The sequence below is a fragment of the Colius striatus genome, chromosome 4, assembly GCF_028858725.1.
Source record: "Colius striatus isolate bColStr4 chromosome 4, bColStr4.1.hap1, whole genome shotgun sequence".
In the NCBI taxonomy this organism is placed as follows: Eukaryota; Metazoa; Chordata; class Aves; order Coliiformes; family Coliidae; genus Colius; species Colius striatus.
Window position 1 is genome coordinate 51,754,020 of NC_084762.1, and position 17,686 is coordinate 51,771,705.

At 40.0% G+C, this 17,686-nt stretch overlaps 1 protein-coding gene across 3 annotated transcripts in view; it reads right to left on the reverse strand.

The window, feature by feature from the left end:
- B4GALT6 (beta-1,4-galactosyltransferase 6) overlaps positions 1-17,686 on the reverse strand; it is a 37,467-nt gene that overhangs the window by 18,603 nt on the left and 1,178 nt on the right. Inside the window, exon 1 of one of the 3 annotated variants that reach the window (XM_061994860.1) lies at positions 13,922-13,993. The exons of the other annotated variants lie outside the window; for them this stretch is intronic. The gene's annotated coding sequence lies outside the window, so the exon portion shown is untranslated. Of the gene's footprint in view, positions 1-13,921; positions 13,994-17,686 lie in introns of those variants that run through there. 3 annotated transcript variants of the gene reach the window in all.

A 17,686-nucleotide genomic window follows, 5' to 3' on the forward strand; every position in this document is an offset into this window, starting at 1 on the left:
CAGGTCTCTATAAAAACCCAACATTATAAAATGTCAATGGACATTTTATGACACTTTCATTTCTTTTTAACTTACAGAAAAACAATTGGCAGTGCCAAGAAACCATCGAACTTATGAATAAAACATTTATAGAGAGACAGATATATATATATATGTATGCATGTATGAGGGATCTAGCATAGAAATACAGGACAAAAAAGGTCTAGAAAACTTAGTCCCATAGAATAGTCCCGCTTTTTACTCATTAATGTAACTTTCAGCCTAAGTGTACTGCTATTCATTCACCAAAGCAGCTGCTTCATTATACAACTGCTACAAATCACTGCCAATCTCCAAAGTATTAATGTTTTATAATTATTTGTGAAATATTTATTATAGGCATCAAGGGTGATTAAATCAACATTCTGAGTAATTAGGAGACTTGCTAATAACAACAACATGAAAGATTCCTCTAGTTCAGTCTTGCACTCAGAGCTCCAAATCTGACAATTTTTTGTCCTAAACAGGTGAGATTAAGGTGGAAAAGAAGTTGCATTTATATGTCAGCAAGCAAATGTCTACCCAGGGATCACAGAGCTCAAAAAATTATGTAAAGGTGTAGTGGTTTTGTATGGGCCAGGTTTTGGTAGTGGGGATACTACAGGAGTGGCTTCTTTAAGCAAAGATTGTCCTGAAGCTTCCCCTGTAGCTGACAGGGCTAATGCCAGTCAATTCTAAGGTGGACCCACAGCTGACCCAGGCCTGGCCAATTAGTGACTGAGGTAACACCTCTGTGAATAACATATTTGAGGATGGGAAAGAAGTTGCTGCACAGTTGCCAAACTGCAGCAGCAACAGCGAGTGAGGATGTGAGAGCAACATCTCTGCAGACACTAAGGTCAGTGGAGGACAGGGAGGAGGGTGCTTAGTCCCTGAAGAAAAAAAAAAAAAAAAAAAAAAAAAAAGACTACCCTGTGACCTGTGGTGAAGACCATGGTGAGGCAGCTGTGCCCCTGCAGTCCACAGAGGTCACTGGGGAGCAGAGATCCACTCACAGCCTGTGGAAGACTCCACACCAGAGCGGGTGGATGCCTGAAGGAGGCTGTGACTCTGAGAAGTCCACCCTGGAGCAAGTTCCTGGCAGGACCTGGGTGCCTGTGGGGAGAGAGAGGAGCCCAGGCCAGAGCAGGTTTTCTGTCAGGACTTGTGATCCTGTGAGGGACTCAGGCTGGAGTAGTCTGTACCTGAAGAACTGTTCTCCCGGTGGATGACCCACACTGGGGCAGGGTGTGGGAAGCTGCCCCTGTGGGAGGCCCTGTGCTGGAACAGTTTGTGAAGAACTGTGGCCCACGGCAAGGACCCATGTTGGAGAAGTTCATGGAGGATCATCTCCTGTGGGAGGGTCCACACACTGTAGCAGTGTGAAGTGTGATGAGGCCTCCTTCTGAGAAGAAGCAGTGGCAAAGTCCATCTGTGATGAACTGACTGCAACCCCCATCCCCTGCGCCACTGCCAGAAAAGGACAGAGAGTCCCAGGTAGAAGGGGGAGAGGTGTTTTAAGATTTAGTTTTATTTCTTATTTCACTGCTCTGTTTTCATTGTTCACTAATAAATCAAAACACTTCTCCCCAAGTTGAGTCTGTTTTGCCTGTGATGTTAACTGCTGAGCGATTTCCCTGTCCTTAACTCACAAATCTCTCGTTATATTTGTCTCTCTCTCGTGTCCAGTTTAGGATGGGGAGTGATAGAATGACTTGGTGGGCATCTGGTTTCCAACAAAGACTAAACCACCACCAAAGGGAAGGACAAATTCCCTTTGCAGAACAGTTTTTACTCTGGGTAGCAAAGAAGATGAATGAGATCATCTGTCACTTCACCTACATTATGCATCCATTCATCTGGATGATTTGTGGCTCACTGTAACTAGTAACCACCTCAACCAAAAATGCTGTGAGACTTTGGAGGAAAGAATTAAACACACTAGAAAAAGAACAGATTCATCTTAATCTGATCTAAAGAAATTAGAAAAATATCAGGAACTGTACTTCACCAGATGATCCAACACCAGTGACATGACACAAATAACCCCAGATCAGCTGAGACCCTCGTGCAGCCCAACTCAAAGAGACTTGAACTACAGAGAACTGTTTATAAAGGACTGGGGCATTTCCAGAAGAAAATATAGTCACTAATTCCACCATGTTAGCAAATAACACTACTGACACCCACAAAGAGACAAACAAATAGTTTTTCAAGGAATATTATTTGCAAATCTACAATAACGTTTGTTTTAAAAGACAGGTTCTGAACACTCCAGGTGCTATGTATGGCATGTAATTCTAAAACTCTTGGCCAGTACGACTAGCTCTTTTGGCTAACAAGAGTTTACATGTGTGTAGAAGTTATGTAGTTGCTAGGATCCCAAAGTTTCTCAACACTCTCAGCCACTAAAACCTTGGTCTGATGACAGAGGTAGGAAATCCAACAAGAATGATTTGTATTGGATCCAAGATGATACCATTCAAATATCCTTACAAAAACCTTGCATAAAATCAAAATCAAACCAATTCAATATGAAGTAGCACTTCAGGGTTCCAATTACATTTGTAGTTTTCCATTAAAATTCTGTAAGGTAAGTCCCCACCCAGTTGCCTCCACTCCCCTGTAGTGGAATAAGGGAAAGAATCAGAATGACAAGTGACCAAAAACCAAAACAAACACCAAAACTCACCACCAGGAGACAGCATCTCCCAGTCCCCATGCAACAGCTACTTTAGGCAGAAAAAACCATACAGTTTTATTGCTGAGCAAGACATTACTTGTCACGGAATATCTCTTTAGTTAGTTAAACACTGTTAGTTTATCTGTTAACTACTTAGTTCACAGAGTGACAGAATTGTGGACACTGCAGCCAGTGAGTATACTCTCCAGCATTGTTACTGATTGAAACATTGAGACAACAGATTTGCTCCACAAGTCACCGCAAGGATTAGAAGAATATACTCAAACATGTTACTGTTGCAGTCTTGGGAACCTGATATAGTACAGAACTGAGATTAAGACCTTGAAACAAGCTCACAGAAAAGTCAAGTGGATCATATAACTGTTTTCAATTCCTACAGGAATCTTTACTGCAGTCCAGAAAATGCAGACGTAAGCCTTCATAAAACAGATTTTTCTGCAAAAGCATCTGCATCTCCCCTTTGTTAAAGGGCAACTTCTTCCTTCTGACAAACAGGACAAAAAATAGAATAGATGCAACAGACCTTCATGAGACACAAAGCTAGAAAAGACATTTCTCCCAAAAGCAGGCAACATGAAAAGACAGAATTTTTAAAAATGAGCCAGGCAAAATTTGCTGCCACCTTAGCCTAAGTATTCAAGAGCTGCTCTTGCTAAGAGGAAGATCTAGCCTTGCCAGGTTTTCACCAAGCTATACTTGTAATTTACCCCAATTCAACGTCTTCTCTTCCTGGCTTATCTGCCTGACATCTCACCATCCAGTTCTACCCTAATACATACACACAATGAAATATCTTCTTTTCTGTTGACTCTTTGTTACAGCTACCCAGGCCTCCAACACAATCATAGTTACAAGGAATACAGACCTGATCAGTGTATTTCACTGTCATTCAACAGTTGCTTAGGCAGTAACAGATGCCTGAGTAGCCAATTAATTACTTCAGAAGCTAAGAGCATCAGGCAAAAAGCAAAGTCATTAATTTAGTCCTAAAAATAAATCTCATTTATTGGCACAGGTTTGTCAGCAAAGACCTGTGAAAAAGAGCACAGTTCACAAATCTGATCAACCAACAGCAACAAAGCATTCAAGATAATCCACAACAGCCAGACGCATAACAGACAGATACATCTTTTCTGATCGTATGGTGAGGGAAGAAGACTGACAGCAGAATACCAAGGGCTGAAGTTTGATGACTTCCATAGCAATCATCTTTTCAGCTGTCATTGGTATTTCAATACTAGTCATCTTGCTGAGCTCAGCACAACCTTCCTCCAAATCTTACCTATGCTGTGTTAAATATGGCCATTAATATGCTGGGATACCCTTCAAGTCCTTGCATACTAAGGCCCACAGTATGGGGAATGAACATTACAACTGAGAAGTCTGTATGCAGTTCCAGGGCTACATCCTTACTGGGATCACAGACACATGGTGGTATGGCTTCCATGACTGGAGTCTTGCAACCGAGGGATACAGGCTGTTTAAAAAGGCAGGCGAAATGAGGAGGAGGAGTCATTCTGTAGCTCTGCAAGGAATTCTATCTGGAGACAGGAGACAAGTAGGAGCTTACAGGTTAAGATTAACCATGACATTATAGCAGATACTTGTTATAGTTCACCTAACTGTGAAAATCTAAGTGCACTGTAACCTTTACAGACAGATATGAAATCCTCACATTCACAGGCCCTGGTCCTCATGGGGACCTTCAAACATGCCAGTGGCTGCTGGAGGGGCCACACAGACAAATAAAAGCAGTCCAGGAGATTCCTAAAGTGCATTGTTGGTAATTTCCTGACACAAGAGGGATCAAAGACATTAAGTGCTGTGCTGGACCTCACACTCACCAAGAAGATGGTGCTAAACGGGCCTGTGACGATGAAAGGCAGTCTTGTATCCAGTAACCATGAAACGGTGGAGTTCAGGATCCTAGGCCAAGGAAATGCAAACTTGCAAACCTGGACTTCAAGAAAGCAGACTTCAGCCTCTTCAAGTATCTGCTCAGTGAAGTCCCATAGGATAAGGTCCTCAGAGAAAGAGGACAGCAAGAAAGCTGGATAATATTCACCTTCCTCAAGCTCAAGAGAGCTCCATCTCAATTAATACAAAATTAGGAAAAAATGCTGGGTGGCCTGCACAAATAAACAAGGAGCTCCTAGCCAAAGTCAAACAAAAAAAGGAGGCTCACAGAAGGGGGAAGCAAGGACAATGTCATAGGAATACAGAAACATCACTTAAGCATTTGGGGATGCAGTTAGCAAAGCTAAAGCCCAAATGGAATTAAGTCTGGCCAAGGATATCACAGACAACAAGAACAGTTTCTTTAAGTACAAAAAGACTGGGGAAAATGTGGACCCATTGCTCAACAAGACAGGGACATGGAAAAGGATGCAGTACTGAACACCACCTTTGCCTCAGTCTTTAGTAGCAAGGCCTGTCTTCAGGAATCTCAGATCCTGTAGACCAGGAGAAAAGGCTGGAGTAAGGAAGACGTACCTTTGGTGGAAGAGGATCAGGTCAGGGAATACTTAAGCAAACCTATGTAAGCCTATGGGCCCTGATGGGATGCACCCGCAAGTGCCAAGGGAGCTGACAGATGTTATCACAAGGTCACTTTTGACAATCTCTGCTCAACCACAGAGACTGGGAGAAATGCACAAGGACTGGAGGAAAGAGATCACTCCTATCTTCAACAAATGCAAGGAGAAGACTGATCAGCCTCAATCTGACCCCTGAGAAGGCAACGGAACAGCTAACCCTGGAAACCATTCCTCAGGTACCCAAGTGACAAGAACATCAACAAGACTAGTTAGCATGGCTTCATGAGGAAGAGGTCACGCTTGATCAACTTGATATGCTTCTATTATGAAATCACCACAGACAAGCTGTTCATGTTACAGGATAGATGAACAAACAATGAGGTGGGTCAAAACTAACTGACTGAGCCCAAAGCATGAGAAGATCAGTGGCATGAAGTCTAGTTTGAGGTCGGTGACTAACAGTGTACCCCAGCAGTCAATGTCATGTCCAGTCCTGTTTAGCACCCTTATTAGAAATCTGGATGACAACACAAAACTGGAGAAAGTAACCGATAGGCCAGAGGACTATGATGCCATCCAAAGGGATCTCAACAGACTGGAAAAGCGAGTTGACAGGAACCTCATGATTTTCAACAAGGAGGAATGCAAAGTTCTGCACCTAGGGAAAAACAACCCTATGCATCAATATATGCTGTAGGCCACCCATCTGGAAAATAGTTTGTCAGAAAAGGCCTTGGAGGTCCTGATGGACAGCAAGTTAAACATGTCAGACGTGCTGTTGCTGCAGCCACATCCAATGCCATCCTGGGCTGCATTGGGAAGAACGTTGCCAGTAAGTCAAGATGATCCTTCCCAGCCTTCACTCAGCACTGGTGAAGCCACATCTGGAGCACTGTGTCTAGTTCTGGGCTCCACAATACAATAGAGACATGGACATACTGGAGGGAGTACAACAATGGGCCAAGAAAACAACAAAGGGACTATAGCATCTCTCCAATGAGGAAAGGCTGAGAGCCGCGATCGTTCAGCCTGGAGAGAAAGCTCAGGGTGATGATATTAATGTATAAAGAATAGGTGTACATGTGTATAATGCGTATGAAGGCAGGGTGCAAAGAGGGCTGAGACAGGCTCTTTTCAGCAGCATCCACTGACAGTACAAAAGGCAATGGGCAGAGACTGAAACACAGGAGCTTCCATCTGAACAACAGTGTGGTGGTTTGACCCTGGCTGCATGCCAGGTGCACATCACACAGCTCTATCAAGCAAACCAGGGAGGGGAGAAAATAAGATGTGAGTCTCATGGGTTGAGATAAAAGCAGTTTAATAAAGAAACAGCAAAGCCACATGCATGAGAAGCAAAGCAAAGCAAATAAAGCTGTCACTCTATACTTCCCATCAACAGTGATGTCCAGTCACCTCCTGAGAAGCAGGGCACATAACAGCTACAGTACACATAACACAGTACATATAACGGCTGCTATGGAAGGCCAAAATGAATCATGTCTCCCCCTTCCTGCTCCTCTCCCCAAGTTTATATTGCTGAGCTGACGTCATACGGTATTGAACATCAACTTGGTCAGCCTGGGTGAGCTGTCCTGGCCATGCTCTCTCAAGATCCTGCCCACCCACACAGTTACTGGTGATGGTGGGGGAAGGAATGCTGGAGGGACAGTCTTGATGCTGCATGAGCAGTAGCCAAAAGATTGATGTGCTATCAATACACATTTTTAGTTATCAACAGAAAGCACAGCACTACAAGGGCTGCTGTGGAAAAATCACCACCACTCCAGACCCAATACAATCAGGAAACACTTCTTTACTGAGAGGGTGACCAAGCATCAACACAGGTTGCTCATGGAGGTTGTGGAGTCTCTATCCTCAGGCATATTCTGAAGCTGGGTGGACACAGTCCTGTGCAACTGGCTCTAAGTTGGACCAGATGGCCTCCAGAGGTCCCACTGAATCTCAACTACTCTGCAAGTTTCTTCCACTGTTGTCTTTCTGCATTTGTACCAATCATTGCTCCTGTCAAAGTGAAGGGAATGCACAAACCAGGAAGGCAAAATTTCACATCTAGACACAGAAAATATGTAACAATGTAACCACTCTGAACTAGTTTTATTCATATTTTACTTTTTTCACCGCACATGGTCAATAATAAGAAAGAAACAGTACTTCTGATTCAAGAATCCAGACTGTCACAGAGTTTACAAGGTAAGCAAATGGGAAGTGCAGTACATGATATACAACACACTCACACAGGACACCTATTTTGGTGTAAATACAACAGGCAATACTGCACCTAGAACAACTGCAGTGTGAGTATGAGCTCATTCTTAATTCAAATGATGTGTTTCCTAGCAATTGATCCAGATCTTTACCAGCAATCATGGACGCACAGATAAATATCGGTTATCAAAAGTCCTGGGTTTAAGGCATTCTTTAAATTTCATTCTGATAAAGTACATTAGGGCATTAAAGAGGTCATCCTGTATTTCAGAGAAGATGTTGAAAATACCAAATGGATCATTTTTTGTCTCCATAGCTCAGTAGTTAATAGTTTTATGTGTTAAGACTGGACACAAGACCATTTGGGGAAGGGGGATGCATTAATTCTTAAAATATAAAAACATCTGTTAAAATGGGTCAATGTTTTACATCAGGTAGCTTCCTGTTATTTAAATATTCACCCAAGGACTATTTATACTTTTATTCCTCTAGACAAAAAAAAGTCTCATTTACAAATCACTCTCCATTAAGGAATCAAGCTCCTTCCAAGCAGTACACCAAAAATTAAGAGTACTTTCCCAATGCTGCATTACTTTATCACTCTTTGGCTTCATAGTAGAAGTACAAACCTCAGTTTTATGCAGAAATTTACTAGTTCATCATGTTCTACACACACCCCAAAGCAAAGCCAAAACAATGTGTCACACACTTAGAAGCAACCAATATACTAAAGCACACAACAGAATTGAAGTTCAAACTGGATGAATGACTAAGAATAGTAGGAAGTTAGAATTGTGATTATTTTAAGATAGTCAGAAATTAATTAGATTACAAACTACGATTCCTCAAATGCCAAAGACGAACATACTTGGATATCACAAAATTCACTTAAAAATGCAGCTTTTATGATACAAAAAACAAAACCAAACCCCAAAAATAAAACAAACATATTAGAAAAAAGTGTTTTCAAGAATGCTTTTAAAGCAAGTAGTAAAATAGTTAACACTCCCCATACTTAAAAGATTTTTTTTTTCCTGGAAAGTCAGTGAATAATGTTGCTACAGTTACTCTAATAATGATCTTACTTTTTATCTGGCATGTTCAGATAGAAGATACTCCATAGACAAGCCAGCGATGCTGCAAAGTTGCAATGTAATGAACACAGCTTTACGTAAAATAGGTCTTGCCAAATGACCATTGCCCCTGAAGTTACTCATCTGCTAGCCAAGACCTGCTTTCATGGACTTCTGAAAAGCACATTTAACACACTGCATAAAAGATGACATGGATTTGAATAGGTTAACAGAAAGTTCTTCGTTAGTAATTGTTAAGTGGGGAATCATTTCACAGGGACATTTGTAGAACAAGTCCCACATGAACGTCTTGTCATCTCAAGGTTATACATTATTCTCATCAAGACTAGTTATAAATACACTATTGGCAAAGTTCCTGCATGTGAAATTAACACAAAAATCTTAAAGATTCAATTCTACAAACTGCTCAAAATATACAGTAAGAAGAGCCCAGCTGCAGATTGCTTCCTGAACATCAGAGTCACAATTCTAAGAGTTAGGACTATTTTCCATAACTACGGAGTAGAGATCCTAGTCTGTAAAAAAGATTCATTAAACTATCCTGCAGTGAAGGAAGACATTCAAAGTAATGTAATGTAAAATTGCTGTGAAATGGTTCCTAGTCACAAACTGAAATTTACGGTGAACATGAATAAATCTTATAGTAACTCTTCAGTTTTGATAGGATTTCACTTATTTTTACACGTTTGCTGTTAAGTAGAAAACATATGCAGCAATCAGAAAGAGGCAAACTCTATGTTTTGAATCATATTTTTCAACTTGATTTGTTGTTGAATATTTTACAACAGTTTTGCACTATTTATAACTTAACAGTAAATCCAAACTTATTTCATAGGGATGGTGAGACTGCATTGAAGTCAGCATACATATATATATATAAGGAAAATACACTAGAAATATACAAATGACCTCAACCTACTGAAAACACCATAACCAACCAATATTTCTGGAGGCTAACAGGGATTACTCTTGTGGTGTACATGGACAAATCCATATCAGATACAACAGAAAGGCTTCAAAATGGGTTTTAGAGGTGGTATTTTTTCCAATACTCCAGACAATCTCTGTATATTCACTATCAGAAATGACATGCCTAATGGATGAGTCCTCTGACTGCAAGTCTACAAAACTGAAAAAACATCAGTTCACTATCTACTGGAACTAGTAAAAGAGGAAATCTCCTTAATCAAGTCCCCATTTATGATTGAAGGAAAAAAAGAAAAATAACACAACTTAAAGCAAAATTTCTTTCTTTAGCAATATTTTTAAGGATGATAAGTGATACAATGTTCCACACAATTTCTAAAACATTTGACTCTATTCTGTCTTCCAAACTCAGGTTATTATTTGATAACATAGCAAGTCAGAAATAATTGAATAGCTAATTCAGAAACAGCATCCTAGAGAAATTTAAAAATCAGCATTTCTATAAGCACCAGCAATACAAAAGTAATTGTTTCATTTGGATTTTCTCTCCAGTCAAGGTAGAGTCAACTAAAAAAGTAAATTTTTCCTTTAATTTCTTCTATTTTAGCAAAATTTCAACTCCAACTTTAAAATACATACAGACATTTATTCAATTATGACTGTTCCAGGCAGTTCAACTTTGGATATCAACAAATACACGGTTTTAGAGTGACATTTTAAGACTAAGCCTTGCCATTTCTTCCAGAAATTTGTTTTAATTAATTAATTTACCAAGAACAATAGAAAACTGCAGTGACTGTAAGCCAGTTATTCCAAGTATCATCGTAAATTAAAAAGAATACCCAAAGTGAAGGTAAAGAACAACTATATATAAAATGGTGTACTAGAAGGGCTGTGGGCAGTAGGTCAAGAGAGGTTCTCCTCCTCAACTGTACTCTGCCCTCATGAGACCACATCTGGAATACTGTGTCCAAGAAGGACAGGGAGCTGCTGGAGAGAGTTCAGCACACAGTCACCAAAATGATGAAGGGAGGTGAGCATCTCCCTTATGATGAAAGGCTGAGGAAGCTGGGGCTCTTTAGCTTGGAAGAGACTGAGGGGTGACCTCACTAATGTTTACAAATATGTAAAGAGTGGGTGTCAGGAAGATGGAGCCAGGCTCTTCTCAGTGATGTCCAATGATAGAATAAGGAGCAATGGGTATAAACTGGAACATAAGAGATTCCAAAGAAACACAAGGAAGAATTTTTTCACTGTGAGGGTGACGGAGCACTGGAACAGGCTGCCCAGATGGGTTGTTGAGTCTTCTTCTCTGGAGACATTCAAAACCCACTTGGATGAGTTCCTGTGTGACCTACTCTAGTTGATCCTGCTCTGGCAGGGGAGTTAAGACTAGATGATCTTTTGAGATCCCTTCCAGCCCTTAAGATCCTGTGATTCTGTGAAAATGAACTGACCATTGGGTGTACCTTACTAAAAAAGCTTTTTTTTAATATCTGAAAGTCTGGAAATCATCCTCTCACAACAACTAGCACTAAATCCCACCGATGCACAATCGTTGCATAATTTGAACACAAAAGATTCCCCAAAACAGATTAAAAGATGTAGAAAAGCAAGCAGAGAAAGTCACTTACAGAAAAAGTATGAGTAATGAAAAGACAGTGGATAAGCTATCTTGCACCACAGAAAGATGTGGAAGTAGTGAAAGCTTTAGCCATGTCAGTAAGACACTATACTTCAAATAAATGTTTCCAGAGCATACACTTTCTCCTCTTCAGTGGATGAGAAGAACACATTCAAATAACCAGTTGGCTAACTGGTCTCATGTGAGGTCTCATAACTACTTTGTCCTCATGAAGTTAGTTGCACATCCTAAGTGCCTGTTCTTGCTTTCACTTTTCTGACTAAGAGTGACAGCACAAAACAAATATGCCAAGAAATCTTATACAAGCAAGTTTCCTGACTAATAACAAAGTACATCATCATCATGGTTGATGTCAGAAGGTTGGGGAAACACTTTTTTCTGTTGTATCTAGTGACAGGACAGGGGTAATGGAAAGAAGATGAAACACAAAAAGTTGCATTTAAACATAAGGAAAACCTATTTTACCAAGGGAGCACTGACACAGGCTGCCCAGGGAGGGTGTGAAGTCTCCATCTCTGGAGGTCTTCAAAACCCGCCTGGACACATTCCTGTGTGACCTGACCTAGGTGGTCCTGCTTTGGCAGGGGAGTTGGACTCTAGAGGTCCCTTCCAACCCCTCCCATTCTATGATTCTATGATATCTAAGGGCTGTAGGAAAACTATCAGATAGAGATGCAAAACAACTGATTTAGAAAGTAATACACACATTCATTCTGTTGGTAAAAGTGAAAGACAGTCATGAATGACTCAACTGCAATAATTTATTCAACATTAGGTGCTAGGAATGACCATGCTGGGCCAACAACATGGAAAAATCTTTGCAACTCCCAGGATAAGGCAGAAAACTTATCCATGAAACTGCCCGAGTTCATAATGAGCTCAAGCCATTAGTCAGAACACCAAGGAACTTTTTGACCTTTGGAAACCAGTGATAGAGCAGAATAGTGTGTAAGTCTTATACTCCTCTTTGCACAAGCAAAAAGAAAAGACTTTATTCAACAGGAAGTCATCTAAAATTTTTCTGCTAAAAGGTTTGATTGTCATTTGTGGAACCGAGTGAAAAAACTGCTATGAGAGCAAGAAAAAGACAATGCAGCTAATTAAATGCCTCCAAATGAAATCTTTAGCAACAAGAGAACTTTACTAAAAGATTATACCTGAAAACAGCTCACAAACAAAAACTAAGTCTGTAGTACAGACAATTCCCCGAGGAAATTATGGAAAATGGGCAGACGAGTTTTATTCACTCAAGAAACTTCTAATGACATGAGAACAATTCCCTAGAAAGAAGCAAAAGAAAGTAATGGTAACAAAAAGCACCCATGAAACTTACTACATCCTACAAAACCAAACAGCTTTTTATAAGATGTTATTTCCACACAGCATCAGAGGAGGAGAGCAACACAGAATTTATTTTGTTTCAAACAGGTTAGCTGTGTAATTTCCCTTTCAGTGCAGCCCTTGAGCTGCATTAAACCTACTGCCTTGTAGACACAGGCTCTATTACAAAACCTTCAGACAAGAAGCAAACAGTCAACAGTATACTGCCCTGTACTAGCAGCAGCATCACTAGCAGATTGATAGCAGCAATTATCCTCTATTCAGGGAGTACTCCAGTAAGAGACAGACATTAACATAGCAGAGCAAGTCCAGCAGAAATCTTCCAAGATGGAGCATGCAATATAAGAGTAGCAACTGAAAGAAATGGGTTTGTTCAGTCCTAAGTAGAAATAGCTAAAGGAAGATGCTTTTTGGGTTTTTTTGCTGTCTTCAGCTATTTAGTACAAGTGTGTAGAGAAAATGAGATTGAACACTTGGAGGTACTTAGAGAAAAGACATGAGGCAAGGAACACAAGGTGCAAGATGGGAAATTACGATTAGATACTACAATTTCCTCCCAGTTGTCAAACACTGGAAAAAGTTTCCCTGAGAGACTGCGGAATCTGCATCTCTGGAGTTACACAAAATTCAGCTGGGCATAAATCGTGAGCAATCTGATCTAGTAGGATCCGCTTTCAGCGGGAGGTTGGATTAGATAACTTCCAGAGGTCTCTACCAATCTAAATTACTCAATATGATCAAAGAGCCAGTCTTTAGAAATACCATAGTTGCCACAGATACCAGGAACAAAGAATATTAGCGCAAAGGCTGAGTCCATATCCATGGGTTTAGCATTTGGAAGCACTGGCAATGATTCCTCTTGCTGATGACATTTTCATCAGCAAGTTCTAAAAGGAAGGATATCACCCTTTCCTATGAGGAAAATTATTTCCTATTAACAAAACAGGAAATAGATTTATATCAATCTGTGTGTTAAAACCAATGGAAATGTTTCCAAGTTCTGCCCAGTCTGTACAGCTGGCCTTTACTATTTCAATGGCAACCCTAACCAAAGTTTTAGTAAGAGAAGCAGAAGAAAAACAGTAGCTTTTTTCCCCCCCATCTCAACCTCATTCCACTGATCAAGATTTCTAGTCACTCTCATCAAAGACTGCTTCTTCCCTGATCGCTGGACTGTTTCATAACCCATTCTTATAAGAATTGCAAAGATCATCACATTCAAGCTGGCCAAGTTAGATTGCAATTGTTGACAATACTGAGAGCTCTAAGGTACTCTTACAGCCAGTCTGGTAAAGGTTCTCAGCTACAGTAGGACAAAAAGGAATAAACCAGAGTACGAGATCGTTTTCTGAGGTTAGTTATGCTGTTGAATGCAATTTCAGTTACGTTGCTGATAGAAAATGGGAAAAGCAAAGAAAAAAATTACCTGGCAATACTCAGATTGGCTTGGCAGTGAAATACGATCAGCAAATGCTCTCTCGGTCACTGTGGCCTTACTGCTTTGTCTTATTCTCCTCATCTTTTAATCATTTCCACAACATAAACTTGAACCTAAATATGTCCTGAACAGCTGTCAGCACCAGCAGCAACTATTCAAGTCCTTTTGATCAGCACTGTTTTCTACACCACTGAAAAAGAAGGTTTAGCACCAAAGACTCTGCTCTCAGACAGCTTTTTCAGCATCCAAGTGCAGCACACACGGATATTTGTAAATTGCAGTGAAGTTTCAGAATCACAGTCCGTCTTCATTGACCAGTTAAACATCAGCAACTTCAGTCTGTATCTCTGCTTTTCATGTACCTGAGAAGGAGCACCAGATGAAGTACTGTCAGAAAAGTGGTCTTTCCGGAGAAGTAGCACCTGTTATCTTGCTATCAAATACCTGAGACTACCACAGGGGAAGAAGTAGCATTTAAACATTTTGAAGAGATTTTTCAATTTAAGTAGTTGAATTATTTTGCTACCATAATGCCTTAACATCCTATCCCCCTAGGTTTTACTTCAAAGTATCCACTTTATTGAATGGGGAAAATGTAAACCAGAAAAATAATTGTCTTCTCTAATCAGCAGTTAGAAATCAATATGCTTCCATGGTCTCCAGGCTGCTGAGGTAGGGTTGCAGCCATCTCTACCTCACCACAGCTTCTGTTTTTACAGATGATGGGAAAGGCTACACATGAACAACCCAAATATAGTGTATGAATTCTTCTCAACTATATAAACCCCTTATTTTTCTATCATGTGAAATATTACATGTATTAGCCTCAAAATACAGAACACTATGTGAAAATCTGAAATTTAAATGCTTCTCCTCTCCTCATATTCTGCTAATACAAGTTTCTGATAATAAAAGTTTCTATTTCCCAAAGAACAAGCATCCTGTGAAGCCTCTAAAGAAAGGAGTAATATATTGTACAAATAAAAATGTTAAAGTATTAGATAGAAATAACTAAAGACCTTAAAATACATAATAAAGATTTTCCCCTCTAAATGAATTGTCAACATTCCAAATTGACTCAAACTGCATTTGTCAGTTTGCTTTAAAAAAAAAAAAAAAGCTAAAAATACAGAAAAACATCATTTTGTAATTAGCATCAAAGACAGTGAATGTGACAATAACCTCTTTGAGAATTCTCAGTGGTAAGAGTTTACTTGTGCAGACATCTCCTCCCTTTGATAAGCCATGAACTGCTTCTAGGAGGGAATTCCACTCAGCCCATATAAATCCAAATTTTCAGACAGTTTTCACATCTCAGGAAGCCATTCTGCTATATAATCCACTTGTTTTTCCCCCTCCCACCTTCCAGTACACTGATGCTGAATGCAGGACTCTTTCTCGTTCTCTTTTGAGCTCCTCTAACTCTCAGGAAGATAAACCAGCCAGGGAGCAGCTCCACTTTTCTACAACACAATAAAAAATTTCCCCCTCTCTGCCATTATGCCTTGTAGTTCGTTGAGGAAGAAAATGTTCTGATGAATCAAAATATCTTCACTAAAGTTACATAAATATAAATTATGACAGATCCCAACCATTTATGACTTATCAGTAGAATGCATTTCAAGAAGAGCTGCTAACAAGTACGGTTACTGAACTTCCATAATCAACCTTAAGCCCTCCTCCTCTCCACATACACAAGCAGCTTTGACTTACATATACCTATTTCGTCACAGTCCCTGGAGAGGAGCAAGCACACCAAAATACTCTATTCTATCATGTAATGGAAAAGGTCATGTTCATTAGTCAAATCATGAAAGAATAGTTGTGTAAGGAACCGTTTAAAGTCATTGTAAAAGTCTTGTAAAACTGTAACCATAAAGTTTCTACAATGTGCACAGGTGCAGTTGACTGAGATGCTCATAGCCCGTACAATAGGTTGCGCATGAGCTGAAAAGAGCCAAGGGAAGAGTTCATGAGCGGGCCACTAGAGGAAGACTACTGACTTCATCCCAGCAACCACCTTACGACTACCAGGAGCAGAAGACCCCCTAGTAACAAGACAGGCACATGCACAGAGTACACCAGGGAGCGATGCACCGGACCGATAAGGACTGTATAAAAGGACGGTGAGACGGGGGGGGGTCGCACGCTGTTGGTGGAGCAGAGTCTCCCGGCCGCCCAGCCGTGTTTTGTTTATTTGCCACTTGCTTAATAAATTTGATCTATGAGTCACTTAAATTGGCTTGTGAACTTTTTCACAGCAACTAATATCATGATACGCAAGTGGCATAGTATTATTAGATGAATTAACTGCCTATAAATTTGGAAAGTGAGGCACTATTAGATTTTTTGAAAGTGTTCCATTCTTACAATTTACATTTCCCTCAATAATACCACCAGGATGCCTGACGGCTTTAGGATAACATTTGACCTTCTTTCTCTCCATTATACATAGTAACATTTTCAGGAATAAATTCCTGGAAAATAAGTATCACATCTACAAGCTGACAGGCTGAGATTACGAGTGTAAAATTTTCCTGTTGACCTTTACCATTTTCTGTATTCCCTCCCCCAATAAAACCAGCCCGGCACAGAAGTATTTTGAACTGAATACAAGTGCTACAGACAAAGATAACTCCAATAATGCAGGGGTTTGATTTGTTTAAACTGGATGAGGCCACAATACAACTGCATACAGAGTTAGGGCGGCACAGCATTGATCAGTAGCCAGAAAAAGCTGTAATCTCACAAACTCATGTAACTACTGATAATTTTTTCTATTGTTAAATCACAGTTTGAAGGTATAACTGCAACATTTGTGTCTGAGATAGCATGAGTGACCATTTTCAGTGCAATTTTTCATTTTACTTGAAGTCAATACAATCTAAACAACCCACCCCAAGAATAGTTTTGGTTCATACTGTTGCTTTCATCTCACTTCTAGTACAAAGAAAACTGAACAGACACTTAAACCCTAACAGCCAAGCATCGAGACGAAGTCAAGAAAGAGAAGTCTTTGCACTAGAGGCTCTGATTCTGAAAAAGGTACTGCATAAGCCGTGTTTCATGCCAAGAGGATGTATTTCCACGATACTTGAGGAAAGAACATTTAAATAATGAAGTAAAACTCCAGCTGCATACATTATGTAAGATATTAATAATTTCATTTATAAAGACATGAAAACTGCACTTTGCTTCTACAGCACACACCAACTGCTTGTAATTAAAATCTACTCCGATATTGCACTAGTGTCTCATAGTGTCTAAATGGACCCTAGCAGCATCATTCTCTCAAGACTAAGTTACATCCCTTTCAGCAGGGAATCACCAACAAACTCAAGAACTCCCACCCATTATATATTCTGTAATATTTTTTTATATTTATTTGAGCTGCAGTAATAATTGAAAGTCATGTTGATATTGTATGTAAGTATGAGAGAAATAAGTGCACCTTGAAAGGGTTTACAAACAGAAGACTGTGAACTAGAGGATGCCAAACCACAAAAAGGCACCAGCCAAAGGAAACAATACCTGCAGATTCAGTGGTCAAATCAAAGTGGACATTTTGTAATAATGACTGCAGAGAGGAGTTTTAAGCACTGAGGACAAAGAGCAAGATGGTTTTACAGGTATTTAGGTAGCACCTGACAAATAAAAAGCACAGGAGAAACTGACATTTTTTCCTGGGGGAAAAACAAAACAAAACACAACACATTGCCTAGTGAACAGATAGCCAACACAGGGAAACATTAC